Source organism: Dioscorea cayenensis, chromosome 4 (assembly GCF_009730915.1).
Source record: "Dioscorea cayenensis subsp. rotundata cultivar TDr96_F1 chromosome 4, TDr96_F1_v2_PseudoChromosome.rev07_lg8_w22 25.fasta, whole genome shotgun sequence".
NCBI classification, from domain to species: domain Eukaryota; kingdom Viridiplantae; phylum Streptophyta; class Magnoliopsida; order Dioscoreales; family Dioscoreaceae; genus Dioscorea; species Dioscorea cayenensis.
The window spans coordinates 17,867,832-17,885,763 of record NC_052474.1 but is presented as its reverse complement, the minus strand read 5'-3'; the positions used below and the strand labels follow the sequence as shown (position 1 = coordinate 17,885,763).

Below are 17,932 nucleotides of genomic sequence, written 5' to 3'. Positions count from 1 at the left end.
TGAGCCGCAGCCAGAGCATACAGAGACCGAGGTACCACCTCTAGCATAGGAGCCACACCTAGTAAGTATGTCTTCACCCTCCCGAGCCTATGATAATTTTGAGAGGCTCTAGAGACCAAGACCAAGGATCCCTCTGGCCCCGCCAGCATCACTGTCACCAGATCCACCAGCACCATTCAACCTGGTACTGACAACAGAAGTAGAGCAGACCACCGACGACACTGACATGTGATGCACCTTTCATTTCTTCCTTTCTGCATTTTATTTTGGACTTGTACACTCAGAAAGGATCTTCTTTCTGAGTTTATCTTTTATTTTTGTCTCGAGTTGTATTTTATTGCTCTATCTTTTATATACTAGAGTTATTTTTGTTTATTGAACTTCACTGAACCCCCTTGTGCATTTTTTATATACACGTTGATGGTTTTGTTAGTATATGGAAAATTGAGAACTAGTCATGGACACGGCTAATGTGGGTCATGTGTGCTTCACAACCTGTTGGAACTTTACTCCCAAGGATTTTGCTTCATCAAACGCAACAATAGTAATCAGGGGAGTATTGTTTCAATTGCCCACGCCCACATATTTGCTTGATTGCTATACTTTCTATAGTGCTTTGAAAAGTGCTTATGTGTTAAGAATGTGACGTCTTCTTTCCTTACAATGGGCATTACTTTTATCAAATTTAAGCGCTAATACATGTGCATTTGTGTTCTTTTGCACATGTAGGGCTTATTAAGCTATGTTTTGAGAAAAGAAGCCAAAAGTAGATCGTGAATGCACTCTTTGGTAGAATCTTGGAAGGAACAAATGCGAAGACACAAAGTGGGGCTCTAAGATACGGGAATGTGTACCAACCTCCATGTATTCAAGCCATTACAATGAGTTTGAGGGGCACCAAGGCAGTCACATTTGCGTATTGTGGTAATTTGAGTTTTTCATATATATATATGTATATTCTTTTTCCCTCATGTTTCAATGGCTTTTGTTAAGTAATTTTCATTTAGGAGTGTTTCTTAGAGTGTCCCGAGTCATTAGAATAAAAAATAAGGTCAATCAGACAACAAATGAGCGATTTAGAGCCATTTTAGTGCAAGCTGTTTGTGGCATACAGGGTCCATATGGGTTTGATAAAGCCGGTATGAAAATTCTAGAAACTTTCTTCTAGGGCAGACGGGCTATATGGGGGCCGTATGGGGGTTGTTTGGGGCATTAATTTATGGTTTAAAAGCCCTTTTTCTCATTCTTTTACACTTTTCCTTGAGACCTTTCCTCTTCCACTTTCCTCCTCCTCTAGAACCTTCATCCCCACTTCTCAAACCCATCAACCCTTTCCTTGAATTAAGAAGAAACTCTAAGATCTCTTCTTCCTCTCTTGAGAAGTGATTTTCCTTAGGGTTTTGTATGAGAGTTATACCCTCTGTTTTGGGGGATGTTATCCCTATTGTTATGGTTTTCTATGCGGTGATTATCCATGATTTTATCTTGTGTTTCAATGTTGTTCTTGTGTAGTAATGTTGTTGTATGTCCTCATTCTTAAATTACTTCTTGTTGTTATAGAATGTTGTACAGGAAACAATATAGTCTTACAGTTATCTAGAGTTGAGGCAGGTGTTTGACCTCCCCTGGGTTGTCGTGGCGATATGTCATGTGTGGGACCCGAGGGATGGGCGTGACACGTATCCCGACTTGTGTGTTGATAGCAAGCATCTTCACCAACGAGGCTTTTGATTGAAGACACTGTAGCAAATTACTATAGCAGTTACCGTTCACAGCCGTCCGAAAATCAAATTTCCAAAGAATCCATATGGGCTTGTGGAAATTATCCACGCCCGTGTGGAAAATCCACAAGGGCATGTGGATGCCCGATTCCAGCCATATTTAAGCCATGATTCAACCCGATTTTGGGGATCTTCTTGCACCCTTCTCTCCAACTTTTCTCCATCTTTTGAGAGGCCATCTGCTAGGGTTTTGAGAGGCTTTTGGCACATCTTTGGAGTGGTTCTCTGAATTTGACACCGCGCTTCGATAGGAAAAAGGTTATTAGGGGAGCTTTCATCGGCACCGATCAGGTGAGGTGTACCCTAGGCCGGACAATGGGACCTTTGGAGAAGACAAGGCTACTCAATAAGACCAACGACACAAATACCGAGGGGGTTTTCCTATCGATTGCTTATCTTTGCTTTCGATTTCATTTTTGAATGTATTGTGCTCCATGGAGAGCTAAACCCCCAAGTGGGTACTTGAATTTTGTAAACCCTATGATGTTATTGTTTCTTTGACTTTCCAATGTGGTTTCCTTAATTGATGCTTTTATTTAAGTTCCAATCTTGAATGCTTATTGAATGATTTCTCCCTTAGAGTGACACTAGGGTTGAGAGTCAATATTGGTAATCTTTGTGGATGGGTGACACGCCATGAGGGTTAGACAAAGCTAGATTGGAGACGGTTGAGAGGATGAGTCGAGAGGTAGTAGAAGAGTGAAGTGCTAAGGGATGAACTATGCTAGGGCTTAGTTGCATGAGCAACAGATTGAAGTGTTGAAGTGACCTTAGTATCTTGGGGCTTAATTGTAATTGGTGGTCTTTCACCGGGACCAAAGGGTTAGACATACACATAGGAATAGAGTTTATCACTTAGAATCCCTAGAACTCCATGTAACTTTGTGCAATGTGAGGTGTTGAGACTAAGCGATTTCTCTACCGGGAAACAGTGTAGGGTTAGTCACAGTTAACCTTTGGTTTGGGACCATGTGCTTTTAGGATTTCCATGACTCATTGAGCATTAATTAGGAATTATAATGGTAGGTCTTGCACTTGAAGCATAAGTCTTAGGGGGATTATTGTTTGATTACCCCATTTCTATCGATTGCCTTACTCTCACTTACTTGTGCCTCTTATTCTTGTTACTTTTAATTATGTTTACATCACATCTTATAAATGCAATCATTATTCATCTTCACTTGGTTAAGTAGCAATTTAGGTATTTTTATTCCCTACTCTCTGTGGATACGATACCCCACTCACTTAGTATTTATTACTTCGACAAATCCGTCCATTTGCGGGTCACACGTAAGTGGCGTTGTCAAGTTTTTGTCGCGTCGTTGCCAGGGAGTAGGCATTTAGAGATACTTTGCACTTTGCTGTCTTAGCTATTCATTCATTCATTCTATTTCAGATCTTCTTATTCAATCATCATTCTGATTTGTTTTCTTTTTTTTTTGGTACAACTCCAAGTTATGACCCGAGGGAACCCTTCGATATTAATTGATGGTGATCCTGAACTTAAATGTACACTCATAAGAAGTGATAAAGAACTTATACAAGAACCGTCGAATCTAGCTGAAGTGGAAGTTGAAGGGTCTGACAAGATGGCGGAACAGAATAAACAACAAAGAACACTCTCTGATTACTCTAGACCGTCAGTATTGTGCACATAATCTAGCATTGTGCGGCACCCAATCACAACTCAGAATTTTGAGCTAAAGCCAGCATTCATCCACATGTTACAGCAGTCCGCACAGTTCAATGGTTTGGCCGATGAGGATCCAAATAGTGACATAGAGAATTTTTTGGAAGTGTGTGATATGCTCAAGATCAATGGTGTTACGGATGATGCCATCAAGTTGAGGGCCTTCCCATTTTCTTTGAAGGGAAGAGCGAAGCAGTGGCTACAATCATTACCTAGAGCATCGATCACTAAATGGAGGAGATGGTAGAAGCTTTTCTTGCCTGTTCTTTCCCATCCTGAAAAATCTGCTAAGCTTAGTAATGAGATCTCGTCCTTCGTGTAAATGGAATTGGAGTCTCTATTCGAGACATGGGAAACGTTTAAGGAACTCTTGTGAAATATCCTCAACATGGGTTTCCAGAGTGTATGATCATTCAGACTTTTTACAATGGTTTGAACCCAAGTATAAGATAGTTACTTAATGTAACAACAGGAGGTACCTTAGGTAGCAAGACCCCCGGAGAAGCCTGACAACTAATCGAAGAAATGGGGTTGAACAGCTACTAATGGAATGCTAGGGATAAGAAGAAAGTGGCCAGCATCCATGAGATCGATACGGTTACATCGTTGGCGGCCCAAGTCGAAGCATTGAGTAAGAAGTTAGACGCTAAAACTGCATCAAGATTGTTGACCGTAACGAGTTGTGATGGATGTGGAGGGGGACATGCCCCATCCGATTGCCTAATAGCCATTGGTAGTACATCCTCCGTTTGATCAAGTTGACCATATGGGTAATGCAATGAGAAACTAAGACAATCCTTATAGCAATACCTACAATTCAGGCTCAAGGAACCACCCTAATTTCTCATGGAACAACCAAGGGCAACAAAAGGCTACCACATCACCTGGTTTTCAACAACAACAAGCCCCAAACATGGAGAATAGAGTTTCAGGCTTGGTGACCCAGATGTCCGATCCAGAGAAAGCATTGACCCGATTTGTACAATCCTTGTATACACGGTTTCAGTCGGTAGAGGCTACACTTCGCAACCATACCACTTTATTACATAATTTTGAAAATCAAGTGGGGCAAATTGCAAAGTCTCTATCGAAGAGACCACAAGGAAGCTTGCCAAGCAATACTGAGACTAATCCAAGAGAGCATATGAAGGCGACCACTTTGAGAAGTGGTCATGAGGTTGAAGGCAGGCTTCCAAGTGAGAAGACCAATATTGAAGCACCCGAGGTCGTGGAGGTTGAGGAGAGAGCTAACAAAGAAAAGGAGGTAGCACCCCCACCTTACAACAGAAGAATTCCTTATCCTTCAAGATTGAAAAACGACCTAAATGATGAGCAATACAAGAAATTCTTGGGTCTATTCAAGCAATTGCACATCAACATTCCTTTTGTGCAGGCGTTGTCTCAGATGCCTCAGTATCCTAAGTTCTTGAAAGATCTTTTGACCAACAAGAAGAAGTTGGAGGAGAGTGCATCAGTGATCTTAGATGCCTCTTGTTTGGCGGTGTTGCAAAAGAATATGCCCAACAAGAAGAAAGACCCCAGAAGCTTTGTAATTCCGTGCAACATTGGCAATTTAGGTGAAGAGATGGCATTGGCGGATTCAGGGGCTAGTATCACGTCATGCCATACTCGTTCTTTCAGAAACTATGCTTGGGAGAGCCTAGGCCCACTCGGATGACATTACAATTGGCAGACTGAATAGTGAGATATCTGAGGGACATCATTAAAGACGTGCTTGTCAAGGTGGACAAGTACATATTTCCTATAGACTTCCAAGTGTTGGATGTCGATGAGGACGTAGATGTTCCTGTAGTACTTGGGAGGTCATTCATACGTAGTTCCAAGGCATTGATTGACATAGATGGAGGGGAGTTGATACTAAGGGTTGGAGATGACAAGCTCACATACCGACTCACTGAAGCCATGCGACATTCTCTTGACTTTGATAATACTTATATTTTCATGGCACTACTGATGAGATAATTGATGAATATGTGCCAGAAATGCTGATTCCGGACCCATACGAGGGGTTGCTAAACCAAGAGGTGGATAATGAAGAAGTAATAAAGCTTGGTCTAGAGGAGAAAGTACCATATACTCCGGGAATCATGAAGAAGGTGCTCTAGAAAATAAAGCGGGCAAGGAGATGCCATAAGAAATGACCCAAGGCTGTTGGGAATGCGCAATAGCAGAAACAAGGTTGACGAAATATTGTTAAGTGCCACCAAGCTCGACAACTCTCTGATAAGTGCTTGTGTGATAAGAATGCGAAGTGTTCTTTCCTTACAATGAGCATTAGTTTTATCAAGTTTAAGCGCTAGCACATGTGTATTTGTGTTCTTTTGCACATGTAGGATTGTGAAGATATGTTTTAAGAAAAGAAGCCAAAAGTAGATCGTGTACGCACTATTTGGTGGAATCTTAGAAGCAATAACGCGAAGACACAAGTGGGGCACTAAGATACGTGAATGTGTGCCAATATCCATGTATTCAAGCCATTACAATGAGTTGGAGGGGCACGAAGGCAATCACATATACGTATTCCAACTTGTGCAATGATAGTAAGATCTTCACCAATGAAACCGTTTATTGAAGAAGCGACACGATCTACGGCATAAACATGTGCCCGTTTATGTTGCCTCGATGAAAAGTAGATTCGGAAGTGTTTTGGCGGGAGTGCTATAGGAAAATACTGTAGCAATTTACTGTATCAGTTATTGTTCATAGCCGGCTGAAAATCAGAATTCACGGGCATCTGGAAATTCCACACGCCAGTGTGGAAATTCCACAGGGGCATGTGGAACATCCACACGCCTGTGTGGATGCCCGATTCTAGCCCCTTAAAAGCCACGATTCAGCCCCGATTTCTCCATCTTTTTCCCTATTCTTTTCCCCATCTTTTCCCCAACTTGAGAGAGGGTGCAGCTAGTGTTTTGAGTGGTATTGGCTAGGGCTTTGGAGAGGTTCTACGGCTCTGACATCACGTGCCGTTTGGAAGAAGGTTAGTGGGAGAGCTTTTGTCGGCACCGATCCGGTGAGGTGTATCCTAGGCCGGACAAAGGGACCCTTCCAACGAGTAGAGGACTCTCCACAAGACCATCGCCACGATTAACGAGGGGGTTTTCTATGGATACTTTGTTTTTACATTCGATTTCATTGATTGTATCTAGCTCCATGGAGAGCTAAACCACTAGTGGGTACTTGGGTATTTATGAACCCTAGGATGTATTCGTTTTCATTGAACCTCTTTATTATTCTTTCAATTAATTGATGTTTATTGTGAGTTCCAATCTTGGAGACTTGATTGGGTACATGGGCGTGGGAATTTTTGCACACCCATGTGGATGCGTTTAGAGTAAAGGAGTGTTATCCCGAGAGCGCACAAGAGTGTTCATCTGCCCCTGTGGATGCTGTCCTATGGAGCTGATAAGTGCTTGAGTAGACATATTTTTATGTATGTTTTACATGCATTGAGCATCATTTTTACTGTGGTTTATGTCTCATATTGTGTATTTGGTGTTCTTTTATGCATATAGGTTGTGAATGCCTTGAAGAGTAAAAAGGAAGCAAAGATAGGCTATAAAGACACAATGTTGGGAGTTCTTGTTAAAATCAAGGACCAAGACACGAGAGGAGCTTATAAACATGGAGATGTGTGCCAATTTCCAAGAAGATTCAAGTCAATTCACTAGTTAGAAGGGCACAAAGGCAGTTACATCTTCATGTTCCTTCTCTTTGTGAAGATTGCAAGACCTCTCAAAGATACGTCGATGAAGAAAAGTTTTATAGCCTACCACATGGACGTGTGCCTGGACATGTGGCCTCAAGAGAAGAGTATTTGGATTGTGTTTTGCGAAAAGTATTGCAGCAATTTTACTGTAGCAATCTTACCCTATTCACACGGGCGCGTGAGGGCACGTGACAGACGCGATCTAAGGCCTATAAATAGCCGTTTTGCCCTATTCTTTCTCATCTTTTGTGCTGCTCTTGAGGGGTGAGACGGCTAGGGTTTGGAGAGGAGGTCTTTGCGGCTTTGGAGGCGCTTCGTCACCAACTTTGATCGATTCCTCCTCTGTCATAGCATCAAGGAAGCCACCGGTGAACCTAGCTTCGGAGTGGGTCCTTCAAGATGTCGAAGCTCTCCATCAAGGCCATCAATTCATATATAAGGGGGTTTATTTCTATGGTTTTAATGTACTTTCATTCATTGATGGTGTGTTTTGTATCTTGCTCCATGGAGAGCTAAAACCCTAGAGGGTATTTGGGCTTGTGAACCTTAGGATTCTCATCTTTTATGGATTTGCTTAGTGTTTCTATTTAATCCAAGTTTCATTAAGTTTTAATCTTGTATTCTCATTGCTTGTTTGTTTAATTAATCCTTATGTTTGATTGGATTTGCATGATTTGTTACTTTGATGTGAGAGAGGTCTCCATTAGAGTTAGAACTTCAAGATTGAAGAGGGTTGAGAGGGTGAGTCATGAGATAGTGGAGTATCCCCTCTCCCTTCCGATTGAGTGTATTCTATCTCCGTTCATTAAGCTCTATGCAACCATATTTGGTGTGAGGCATGAGATTGAGAGATTTCTGCGCCGGGACCTTGTAGGGGGTTAGGATCCTTCGCCGGGAATTAGGGTTAGATCAATCTTTAGGAATCAGATACACCTCTTGGAATCCCTAGAGTGCTTTGCAGTCATATGTGGTGTGAGGTGTTGAGATTAAGAGATTTCTCCACCGGGACCTCGTACAGGACTAGTATCGGTGATCGGGAGGCTGGATCCAATTATATTTGGATTTCCATGACTTAACTTACTCATCATAGAAACACTTTGCTTATTCGGTACCTAATACCTGAATCCTAGGGAGAGCATTGCCCGAATACCCCACTTTTACTGATTGAGATCTCCATCCATTTTACCCATGCATATTCATCTCCGGTATTCATTTCTTCGCACATTAGATCACCACACCTTTCCATTTATCATTAGGCTAGAAAGTAGAGAAGAAGTTAGTACTAGTAGCCCTGTTTCCTGTGGATTCGACTACCCACTCACAGGGGTAATTATTACTTCGACACCCGTGCACTTGTGGTTTACATGCATATTCGGACGCGTATCAGAAGCCACATGGGCGTTGGTAATTTCCACATGCCCGTGTGGATGTACAGAATGTTAAGAGGCGCTAGTTTCCTTTAAAGTCTCATCGTGTTTCTTCATTTTCACCGATATACTCTCCTCCAACTTCCTCTTGTTAGTCAAAAGATCCTTCAAAAACTTTGCATACCGAGGCATTTGTGACAACGCCTGCACAATAGGAATGCTGATGTGCAGTTGCTTGAATAGACCCAAGAACTTCTTATATTGCTCATCATTTTGGTCATTCTTCAATCTCAAAGGATAAGGGATTCTTGGCTTGTAAGGCGAGGTTGCCATCTCTTTCTCCTTATTTGCTCTCTCCTCAACCTCCATGACCTCGGGTGCTTCAACATTGGTCTTCTCATTTGGAAGCCTACCCTAAACCTCATCACCACTTCTCAAAGTGATCGCCTTCACATGTTCTCTTGGATTAGTTTTGGTGTTACTAGGCAAGAAACTTTAATTTCACTCCGATAATGACTTCGTAATTTTTCCCACATGATTTTCTAGATTGTGCAATGATGCGGTGTGGTTGCGAAGTGTAGCATGAACCTATTGAAACCTTGTGTCTGATAACTAGATGAATCTCCTCAAAGCTTTCTCCAAATCGGTCATCCCGGTTTCCAAGCCTGAAACTTGGTTCTCCATGTTCGGGGCTTGTTGTTGTTGTTGGAAACCCGGTGGTGCCATGGCCGTTTTTTGGCTTTTGTTATTCCAAGAAAAGTTAGGATGGCTTCTCCACTCTTGGTTATAGGTGTTGCTATAAGGATTGCCTTGTCCTCTTCCTGAATTACCCACAAAGCTGTCCTTGTTCAGTTGGGGTGGAAGTAGCAATCGAAATAGGAGAATCAGATGAGATATGCGAACCCCTACAACCAGCACAACTTGTGAATTGTGGCTACCCGTGGTGAAGTCAATGTATCCAATTTCTTGCTTAATGCCTCTACTTGGGCTGCCAAGGATGTAACCGCATCAATTTCATGGAGTCCGGCCACTTTCTTCCTTTCTCTTGCATTCCATTGTTAGCTATTCAAACCCATTTCTTCAATCAATTACCGGGCTTCTTCGGGAGTCTTGTTCCCCACTGTACCTCCGGCGGTGGCATCTAGATGTTATTTGTTGCTTAAGCTCAACCCATTACAAAATGTATTAATGATCATCCACTCGGGGAACCCATGTTGTGCACACTTCCACAAAAGGTCCTTGAATCATTCCCAGGTCTCAAACAAAGTTTCAAGCTCCATCTGAACAAATGAAGATATCTCATTACGAAGCTGTGCCGATTTTCCCGGAGGGAAGTACCTTACAAGGAAGGCTTCGACTATTTCGTTCCATGTTGTGATGGAAGCTCTTGGCAATGAATAAAGCCACTGTTTGGCCCTTCCTTTCAAAGAGAATGGGAAAACCCTCAAGCGAATTACACCATCAGAAACCCCATTGATCTTCAACATGTCACACACTTCAAGGAAGTTCTCGATATGATTGTTAGGGTCTTCATTGGCTAACCCATTAAATTGTGCAAACTGTTGGAGCATCTGAATAAATTCCAGCTTCAACTCAAAATTCTGGGCTGCTACCGATGGCTTTACAATGCTAGATTATGTCCAATAAATAGTAGGTCTAACAAAATATGAAAGAGTTCTTCGTCGGCCCTCTTGTTCAGCCATGTTTTGAGATCCTTCATCCTCTATTTTAGCTGAATGATTTTGTTCATGTGCAGGTTCTTTACCCCTTCTACGAAGTGTTGGTTTAAGTTCAGGGTCTCATTCAACCAATGTCAAAGGTTTCCCACGGGTCATAACCTGGAGTTGCAAGCAAAGAAAGACAAACAAATCAGAACGATGATAGAATAAGAAAGTGTGAAATAGAGTAAATGATGAATAGCTAAAATAACAAAGTGCAAAGTGTTTCTAAAATGCCTACTCCCCGGAAACAGTGCCAAAAACTTGATACACACCTTGTATGTGACTCGCAAGTGCATGGGTTTATCGAAGTAACAATACCCGGTGAGTGGGTAGTCGAATCCATAGGGAATAGTGATCAGAAATACAAAGATTGCTAAAGTGAAGATAAATCAATAGTGGTATGAACAAAATTAATATGAAAATAACTAAAGAAAATAAGAAAGAGAGGTGCAATAAAATGAGAGTAAAGGCAACCAATAAAAAGTAGGGGCACTCGGACATTGCTCCACTTAAGACTATTTTTCCAAGTGCAATACCAATCATTATACCTCCTAACTGATGTCTAATGAGTCATGGAGATCCTTAAACACACGGTCCTAAAACTTAATATCAACTGTGACTAACCTTACACTATGCCCCAGTGGAGAAATCTCTCAGTCTCGACACCTCACACTATGCTAGAGTTGCTTTAGGCTCTAGATAATCCAAGTGATAAACCCTATTCCCTAATATAAATCGAACCCTTTGGTCCAGAGAAAGACCCCTAATCACAATTAAGCCATAGATACTAAGAATTACTTAACGCTTCACTTTGTTGCTCATGCAACTAAGCCCCAGAGGAGTTCGTCTCTTAGCAATTCACTCTATTGTGACCGCAAAGAACTTTTGGAATGTGGAGGTAGGGTAAATCACATCGGAGGGGAAAGGGGATGCTCCGCTACCTTTCGACTCACCCTCTCAACCCTGCCTAATCTAGCATTATCTAACCCTCATGGTGTGTCACTCATCCACAAGGACTACCAAGATGGATTCTCAACCCTAGTGTCACTCTAAGGGAAAATCAACACAATAAGCATTCAAGATTGGAACTCAATTAAAAACATCAATTAAGGAAAGCATAATAAAAGGTCAAAAAAACAATATCATCCTAGGATTTACAAGTCCAAGCACCCACTAAGGGTTTAGCTCACCATGGAGCAAAATACAATCAACAATGAAGTAAAAAGTAAAGAGATGCAATCCATGAATAAAACCTCCTAGGTATTTGTGTCGTTGGTCTTGTAGGGGTAGCCTTGCTTCTTCAAAGGTTCCCTCTTCAATCCTAGGACACACATCGCCGAATCTATGCCAACTAAAGCTTCCTTAATAACTATCTTTCGACGAAACACGGTGTTGAAGGCCATAGAACCACTCCAAAAAACACACCAAAGCCTTCCTAAACCCTAGCCGCAGGCCTCGTATAAAGTTGTAAAAAAATAGATAAAAGATGGAAAAGAGGATCCCCAAATTGGTACAAGTCACGGCTTTATAATGGGCTGGAATCGGGAATCCACACCGGCGTATGGAATTTTCACACACCAGTGTGAATCTGCAGGAAATCTGTTTTCGGCGATCTATGAACAGTATCTGCTGCAGCAAATTGCTACTGTGATTTGATGCAGTAACCTGCTATAGTACTCCGCAAAATACTCCTGAATCCTCACTTTTCATCAATGCAACAAAAATGGGCACATGTCTATGTTGTAGATCGTATTACATCTTCAAGTAAAAGCACATCTGACGGGAATCTTGCTAGCATTGCACAAGTCGGAACACATGAGTGTGACTACCTTTGTGTCCCCTTCAATTTACATATTCCATCAAGCATAATGGAGGCTGGCACACACTCATATGTCTTTCGAGCACAACTTGCATCTTCTCGGGTGTCCACTTCAAGATTCCATAAACATAATGCATTCGCAATCTACTTTGGCTCCTTTCTTCTCTATTTGGCTCCACAACCCTATATGCGCAAAAGAACACAAAAATACATGTATTAGTGATAAAACCTGATAAAAGTAATGCTCATTGTACGAAAAGAATATTTCGTATTCGTAGTACACAAGCACTTATTATAGATTCTATCACTAAAGATGTTGGGCTAGAAAGTAGGCGATGAAGGAGTAATAGTAAATCCTTATTCCTAAGGAATACGATCCTTGTGTCTTTACATGAGATATTACTTGGCAATCTTGTACACTTGCGGGGAAGCAATCACATCTCTAACAACCCAAGTGGAAGCATTGAGAAAGAAGTTGGATACTCTAACTTCTCCCAGAGTGGTAGTAGTGATGAACTATGATGGGTGTGGGGTTGGACCCACCTCATCAGATTGTCCTATTTCTGTTAGTAATGCAACACCTATTCAGCAGGTAGACTTTGTCGGGAATGTAATAAGAGGGTGAGGTAATCCCTATACTATCACTTTCAAAACTGGATGGTGGAATCACCCCAATTTTTCTTGGAGTAATCAACGGTAGCCAAAAACTTCTACTCCACCAGGATTTCAACAACCATAGTCTTCAAGTTTGGAGAGTCGAGTTTTAAGTTTAGACAATTGAGTTTTATGTCTAGATAATCGGATGTCAGATTTGGAAAAGGTACTAACCAAGTTTATCCAATCATCTGACATGCGTTTTTAAAGTGTACAGACCACACTTTACAACCACACCGCATCATTGCACAATCTAGAGAACTACGTGGGACAAATAGTGAAGTCACTTATGGAGAGGCCCCAAGAGAACTTGCCTTGCAACATAGAAATGAACCCAAGGGAGCAATTGAAAGTGATCACTTTCAGGAGTGATCGAGAACTTCAAAGTAAGCTCCCAGTTGAGAATGATGCACATGACTCATTTTAGGAGCAATTAGTTAAGGAGAAGGAAACGGTTCCCACACCTTACAAACCAAGGATTCCCTGTCCTTCAAGACTGAAAAATGACCAGAATGATGAGTAGTGCAAGAAATTTCTTGGCTTATTCAAGCAAATTGCACTTTAACATCCCATTCATTGAGGTGTTGTCAAAAATGCATCGGTACATGAAGTTTTTGAAGGAACTGTTGACCAACAAAAGGAAGATAGAGGAGAGTGCAACTATGATCTTAGATGTATGCCAAGAAAGATGAAGGATCCTGGGATTTTCATCATTCCATGAAACATTGGAAATTTGGGTGAAGAAAAGGCATTAGCAGACTCAGGGCTAGTATTAATGTGATGCCTTACAGATTCTTCCAGAAATTGCGTTTGGGAGAACAAAGACCGACTGAGATGATGCTAAAGTTAGTTGATCATTCAGTTAGACATATTAGGAGAATCATTGAAGATGTTCTTATCATGGTTGACAGGCATATCTTTCCTGCAGATTTTGTGTTGCTTGATAAGTGCTTATGTATTAGAAATAGGAATAAAGGGTTGTGGAGCCAAATAATGAAAGAAAGAAGCCAAAGTAGATTGTGATTGTACTTTGTTGATGAAATCTTTGAGTGAACAAATGTGAAGACACAAGTTGTGATCGAAGATACATGAATGTGTACCAACCTCCATGCGCTGAAGCAATTACATGGTTTGGAGGGGCACAAAGGCAGTCACATTTGCGTATTCTGACATGTGCAATGTTAGCAAGATCATCACCAATATGGCATTTTATTAAAGAAGCGATGTGATCTATGGTATAGACGTGTGCCCGTTTATGCCGCCTCGATGAAAAATGTGGATTCGGGAGTATTTTGGCGGAGTACTGCAGCAGGCATTGTAGTAAATCACTGTAGCAATTTACTATAGTAGTTACTATTCAGAGCCCGCAGAAAATCAGATTTTTAGAAATCCACACGAGCGTGTGGAAATTAGCCATGCCCGTGTGGATGCCTGATTCCAGCCCTTTATAAAGCTGTGACTTATACTGATTTGGGGATCCATCTTTTATCCTTCCTTCCATCTTTTCTCCATCTTTTGAGAGGTTTGTTGCTAGGGATTAGAGGGGCTATAGCAAAGGTTTTGGAATGGTTCTATGGCTTCGATACTGTGTTTCTCTTGGAAGATAGTTATTGAGGGAGCTTCCGTTGACACCGATCCGGTGAGGTGTGCCCTAGGCTTGACAAGAGGACCTTTGGAGAGGACGAGGATTTCCTTATGGATTACATGTTTTTACTTTAGATTTTATTATTGATTGTATCTTACTCCATGGAGAGCTAAACCCCCTACTAAGTACTTGGACTTGTAAACCTTAGGATGTTATTGTTTCATTTACCTTTTATTATGATTTCATTAATTGATGTCTTTAATTAAGTTCCAATCTTGAATAATTGTTGAATGATTTCTCCCTTAGAGTGACACAAGGGTTGAGAGTCCATCTTGGTAGCCTTTGTAGTTGAGTGACACACCATGTAGGTTAAACAATGCTAGATTGGAGAGGGTTGAAAGGGTTAGTCGAGAGGTAGCGGAGCGTGCCCTTTTCCCTCTGATGTGATTTATCCTACCTCCATGTTCTTAGAGTTATTTGCAATCACAATAGAGTGAAGTGCTAAGAGAGAAACTCCACTGGGGCTTAGTTGCGTGAGCAACAGAGTGAAATGTTGAAGTAATCCTTAGTATCTAGGGCTTAATTATGACTAGGGATCTTTTACCTAGACCAAAGGGTTAGATCAATATATAGGAATAGGGTCTATCACTTCAAATCCCTAGAGCTTCTTTCAACTGTACACAGTGTGAGGTGTTAAGACTGAATGATTTCTCTACTGGGGCATAGTATAGAGTCAGTCAATCTTGACCTTAGGTTTGGGAATGCGTATTTTAGGATCTCCCCTACTCGTTAAGCATCAGTTAGGCGATATAATAATTGGTCTTACACTTGAAGCAATAGTAATAGGGGGGAATAATATCTGTGTGCCCCACTTTCTATCGATTGACTTTCCTCTTATTTTATCGTACCTCTCTTTCTCATTTTCTTTAGTCTTGTTCACATTGATTTTATCCACGTTATTATTGTTTCATCTACACTTAGTTAAGTAGAAATCAATGTGTTTCTATTCACTATTACCTTTGGATATGATAATCCACTCACTAGGGATTTATTACTTAGACAAACCTGTGCACTTGCGGGTCACACACAAGGGGCGTTGTCAAGTTTTTGGCGCCGTTGCCGGGGAATAGGCATTTTGGAAACACTTTGCACTTTGCTACTTTAGCTATTTATCATTCATTCTATTTCACACTTTCTTACTCTATCATCGTTTTGATTTGTTTTTTTTTCTTTGGTCGTAGGTCCAGGTTATAACCCGAGGGAACCTTTGAACATTGGTTGAAGAAGATCCTGAATTTGAAAGAACACTTCGTAGAAGGGGTAAAGAACCTATGCAAGAATCGTAAGATCCAGCTGAGGTAGAAATTGAATTATCAAATAATATGGCAGAACAGAATGAGCATCAGAGGACACTCTCAAATTATGCCAGACCCTCAACTTTGGGCACACAGTCTAGTATTGGGCAGCCACTGATTAGGGCTCAAAATTTTGAGCTAAAGCTGGCATTCATCCATATGTTACAGCAGTCTGCACTGTTTAATGGTTTGGCTGATGAGGATCCAAACAGTCACATAGAGAATTTCTTGGAAGTGTGCGACATGCTCAAGATCAATGGTGTTACGGATGATGTCATCAAGTTGAGAGCCTTCCCATATTTCCTTGAAGGGGAGAGCGAAGCAATGGCAACATTCATTACCTAGAGCATCGATCACCACATGGGAGTAGATGATAGAAGCATTTCTTGCCCGATATTTTCCTCCAAAAAAATCTGCAAAGCTTAGGAATGAAATATGCTCCTTCGTCCAAATGGAATTAGAGTCTCTATTTGAGACATGGGAGAGGTTCAAGGAGCTCTTGCAGAAGTGTCCTCAACAAGTGCTTCCCGAGTGGATGATTATTCAGACTTTTTACAACAGGTTGAACCCTAGCACAAGGCAATTACTTGATGAATTAGCAGGAGGCACCTTAGGTAGCAAGACCCCAGAGAAGCACGACAATTGATTGGAGAAATATGTTTGAATAGCTACCTATGGAATGTAAGAGAGAAGAAGAAAGTGGTCGAGTCTCCATGAGGTTAATGCGGTTACATCCTTGTCGGCCCAAGTGGAGTCATTGAGCAAGAAGAAAGTGACGGATTGTAACAGATATGGAGGAGGCCATGCTCCATCCGATTCACCAATAGTTATTGGTGGTACATCCTCCATGGAACAAGTTGACTTTGTAGGTAATGCGATGAAAGACCAAAGAAATCCATATAGCAATACCCACAATCCGGGTTGGAAGAGGCATCCGAACTTTTCTTGGAATAATCAAGGGTAACAAAAGGCCACGGCACCACTGGGTTTCCAACAACACAACAAACCCAAACATGAAGAATCGAGTTTCAAGCTTGGAGACCCAAATGACTAACTTAGAGAAAGCTTTGGCATGATTTGTCCAATCATCGGATATAAGGTTCCAATTGGTCGAAGCTACACTTCGCAACCACATCGCGTTATTGCACAATCTAGAAAATCAAATGGGGCAAATTGCGAAGTCGTTGTCGGAGAGGCCGCAAGGAAGCTTACCTAGTAACATCAAAACCAATATGAGAGAACATGTTAAGGCGATCACTTTGAGAAGTGGCCGTGAGGTTAAATGTAGGCTTCCAAGTTAGAAGACCAATGTTGAAGCACTCGAGGCCGTGGAGGTAGAGGAGAGAGTAAACAAAGAAAAGAAGGTGGCACCCCCATCTTACAAGCCAAGAATCCCTTATCCTTCAAGGTTGAACAACCAAAATGATGAGCAATACAAGAAGTTCTTGGGTCTATTCAAGCAATTGCACATCAACATTCTTTTTGTGGAGGTGTTATCCTAAATGCCTCGGTATGAAAAATTTTTGAAGGGTCTTTTGACCAACAAGAGGAAGTTGGAGGAAAGTGCATATGTGATCTTAGATGCCCTCTTATTCGGCGGTGTTGCATAAGAATATGCCGAACAAGAAGAAAGACCCCGGGGATCATGAAGAAAGTGCTTCAAAAGATGAAGCGTGCAAGGAGACGTCACAAGAAACGCCCCAAGTCTAATGGGGATGAGCAAGAACGGAGTAAGGATGATGAACCTTTGTGTGGTAACAAATCCGATAACTTCCCCTCTACCTTCAAAAGACTATGTTCATCATGTTTTCAGGTCATGGGTAAGAAGGAAACCTTCATCTATCAGCCCCTGTGAGGTAAGAAGAGGTACGACAAGCTTAGTGATGTTAAACAAGCACTTGTTGGGAGGCAACCCAAGTCTTTACTATTTTTCTAGGATTTAGTTAGTACTTGCATCAATAAGGCTTTGAGTGTTGCTGTCTTGATTTTTAAATACAAATTGCTATATTTTTTATGTGGATCAATGATGTTTTCATGTGCTTCAATGTGTTTTGGCAAAGTTCTTGGTCGTTTAAGCATGTTTTCCACGTTTTCTCTGGTCAGTCTTGCATTATAGAGGCAAGCCCTGCATATATATACATGTTCAGGAATTTTCTGTAGAGTCTGCAGATTTTTCTAAGTCATCTAAAGAAAACACACGGCCGTGTGGAAATTCCACATGGGCATGTGT

The 17,932-nt window shown here is 41.4% G+C and overlaps 2 non-coding genes across 2 annotated transcripts; one reads left to right on the top strand and one right to left on the bottom strand.

Annotated features, from left to right (window-relative positions):
• Positions 1-9,774: 9,774 nt before the first annotated feature.
• LOC120259728 lies at positions 9,775-9,880 on the top strand. The gene has a single exon (XR_005536283.1). It is a non-coding gene; the product is annotated as a small nucleolar RNA R71 (small nucleolar RNA).
• Positions 9,881-16,120: 6,240 nt separating this feature from the next.
• On the bottom strand, positions 16,121-16,228 carry LOC120259736. Its single transcript, XR_005536289.1, has one exon. It is a non-coding gene; the product is annotated as a small nucleolar RNA R71 (small nucleolar RNA).
• Positions 16,229-17,932: the final 1,704 nt, after the last annotated feature.